Source organism: Triticum dicoccoides, chromosome 4A (genome assembly GCF_002162155.2).
Source record: "Triticum dicoccoides isolate Atlit2015 ecotype Zavitan chromosome 4A, WEW_v2.0, whole genome shotgun sequence".
Lineage (NCBI taxonomy): Eukaryota > Viridiplantae > Streptophyta > Magnoliopsida > Poales > Poaceae > Triticum > Triticum dicoccoides.
Genome location: NC_041386.1, coordinates 502,559,648 through 502,563,379, shown reverse-complemented (window position 1 = coordinate 502,563,379; position 3,732 = coordinate 502,559,648).

Below are 3,732 nucleotides of genomic sequence, written 5' to 3'. Positions count from 1 at the left end.
AGAGAGAGAAAGAGAGAGGAAGAAGTTAGGTCAGTGAGAAAGATGCATACATGTAATATACATGAGATGCGTGTGCATCTGGATTCTGTATACGTGGAAGGAGAAGAGACAACATGTTTGATGAGAGAGTAGGAAAAACATGGACGAGAGGGGAAGGATCTCGTGGGTTGAGGGATTGAAAAATTTGTGCGGGGGAGAGAGGGATTGGTAATTTTGTGCAAGAGAGAGAGAGAGGGGGGGAGGAGTCAGGCAGCCGTCGTCACATCACCCTGCTTTCAAATGACCCCGCATCTCTAGCGCAGTGTGGTCGTCGTCTTCGATCTACTCGTTGCCCTCTTTGAAGACAGAGGTGTTGTGCATGTTGGGGTGCAAAGAAGTACAAGCGAGAGTGGTCGCCGTATAACCTTGGATGGGGATGAATTAAGTGCTCGGGGGAGTGTTGCGTGTGTCTCTCTGTGTGTATGTGTGTGTGTGCATGTGTGTGTGTGTCAAATATTGAGAGAAAACAAACCTAAGGAGAGAAATGGGTATTCACGAAGAGATTGTTTGGGCCTTGAGGTGGGCAGGGGCCGGGTGAGGGTGTCAAAATGTGCGCGTTGATGCATGTGTTGCATGCGACCGTGCGAGGGACGGACGAATCGAGAGAGATGGTTGTTGTGTTACAGATGCTCCTCTCTATGTCTCTCTCTCTCTCCCTCTCTCTCTCTCTCACACACACACAAGTAAACTAGAAGACCGTTCTCTCATGTATACACAACATATCGGCATCTGTCTATGTCTCACTCATGCACGATCATTTGCACATTCACACCTCTCTATGTCTGTATCACATGCACACCGTCTCCACATTGCCCTTCCGCCACAACACACATATGGACACATACACACGTTCTCTCTCAGTCACACACACAAAATCAGTATTGAAAGGATCGAGAAGAGGTGTCTAGAGGGGGGTCATTAGACACTAAGTGCCAAAAGTTACCGTTTTTAATATTCTTAAGTTTAAGTGGAGTTTAAGCACAAGTTTAACAAACACAATACATATCAAGCAAGCATGCAATGAGTATATGAGCAGCGAAAAGTAAAGCATGCAACTTGCAAGAATGTAAAGAGAAGGGTTTGGACAATTCAAACGCAATTGGAGACACAGATGCTTTTGTCGTGGTTCCGATAGGTGGTGTTATCGTACATCCACGTTGATGGAGACTTCAACCCACGGAGGGTAACGGTTGCGCGAGTCCACGGAGGGCTCCACCCACGAAGGGTCCACGAAGAAGCAACCTTCTCTATTCCATCACGGCCGTCGCCCACGAAGGACTTGCCTCACTAGCGGTAGATATTCACGAAGTAGGCGATCTCCTTGCCCTTACAAACTCCTTGGTTCAACTCCACAATCTTGTTGGAGGCTCCCAATTGACACCTAGCCAATCTAGGAGACACCACTCTCCAAGAAGTAACAAATGGTGTGTTGATGATGAAGTCCTTGCTCTTGTGCTTCAAATGATAGTCTCCCCAACACTCAACTCTCTCTCACAGGATTTGGATTTGGTGGAAAGAAGATTTGAGTGGAAAGCAACTTGGGGAAGGCTAGAGATCAAGATTCATATGGTTCGAATGGAATATCTTGACCTCAACACAAGTGTAGGTGGTTCTCTCTCAGAAAATGTGTATTGGAAGTGTAGGTATGTTCTGATGGCTCTCCTATCGAATGAAGAGTGGGTGGAGGGGTATATGTAGCCTCCACACAAAATCTAACCATTACACACAATTTGCCAAACTCGGTGGGATCGAATGGTTAAACTCAGTCGGACCGATTCAGCAAACCTAGTGACCGTTAGGATTTTCGGTGGGACTGAGATGCAACTCGGTAGGACCGATATGGTTAGGGTTAGGGCATAACGTAATCTCGGTGTGACCGATTACACAAACTCGGTGGACCGATTTTGTTAATAAGCTAACCAGAGAGTTGGTCAAGCAAACTCGGTGAGACCGATTACACAAACTCGGTGGGACCGATTTTGGTAATAAGCTAACCAGAGGGTTTGCATTGTAATCTCGGTAGTACCGATTGCTCAAACTCGGTGAGACCGATTTTGGTAATGGACATACATAGAGAGATTACAATCCCATCTCGGTGAGACCGAGATCCCTATCGGTGAAACCTATTTGCTAGGGTTTTTGGCAGTGGCTATGACATTTGAAACTTGGTGGCGCCGGATAGATAGAATCGGTGGGGCCGAGTTTGACTTTTGGTTTAGGTCATATGTGGATGTGGGAAGGTAGTTGAGGGTTTTGGAGCATATCACTAAGCACTTTGAGCAAGCAAGCCATTAAGCAACACCTCATCCCCTCTTGATAGTATTGGCTTTTCCTATAGACTCAATGTGATCTTGGATCACTAAAATAGAAAATGTAGAGTCTTAATCTTGAAGCTTGAGCCAATCCTTTGTCCTTAGCATCTTGAAAGGGTTCCACATCCTCTAGTCCATGCCACTCCATTGTTGAACTTATCTGAAACATACTAGGTAAAAGTGTTAGTCCAACAAGAGATATGTTGACATTAATTACCAAAACCACCCAGGGAGCACTTGTGCTTTCAATCTCCCCCTTTTTGGTAATTGATGACAACATACATCAAAGCTTTAGATAAAGATATAGAGAATAGCAAGTAAAGCTTTGGAAAGACATGTAACATGCATAGGCTCCCCCTACATGTATGCAATCATGTGAATATTGAATGTAGGAGCATGTGAATGCGTAAACATGACAGAGTAAGAAATGTGTTACATGTATCTTGGCTATATGCATCAGAGCAAATGATGTGAATGTGAGAAATGTACATTCATGCTCATGAGTCCTTCTTGCAAACAGTATGTACATCAGCAAGAATTTCTCATTCGCATGACTGTGATGCATATACTTACCTTGTGGTCTTGAGTTGGCTTAGGATGGGATGAACCTGCGCAAACAAGGTTAAATAACACAGATACACCTACTGACCAGAGCAAGCAAGAGAGACCACAAGAGAACCAAGACTAGGATGACATGTAGAGTGAGTACTAAGTACCACATTGGATATAGACATGTCCCCAAAGGTAAAGATATGCAATAAAATCAGAGATTTCCTTCCCTTAGATGTCTTGCTCCCCCTGAATCTGCATGGGATATTGGGAGAAGATAGGGAACAGAAAATCAGAGCAACAAAAAAGGAAATAACAGAGCTTGAGCTAAAGCAAGCAACCAAACATGTCTTTCCCCTCTTAAAGACATGTGACATCTCTCCTCTTGAACACCAAGCATCTAGGGTCTTTGATGATATTACTTTCTCCTAGTTGAGAAACTCTCTCCCCCTGAGTATTCTCTCTTTCTCCCCCTATAGGAAGGATTAAGCTTTGATGTGATCTCTCTCTCTCCCTTTGACATCAATTTCCAAGAAGGGCTCTTATGGACATGTGATACAAATGGGTTGGTCCTCGAGTCACAGAGCAAAGCAGCATGTCTAATATGATGCTGGTAGAGGACAAGAATCATTGAGTGGAGCTGGAGCAAACAGAAATCAGGAATAAGTGGCAAGTTGGTTTTCCTGTGGTGGAATCGGTGACTCCGAGTTGTGTGCTTTGGTTGCACCAAAAGATTTCGGTTGGGCCGAAGAGAACAAACCGGTGTGACCGAGTTCATTAGAGTGAAACCACTTGTCACCTCAGCTCACTAGACAAGTAAAATATCACAAGG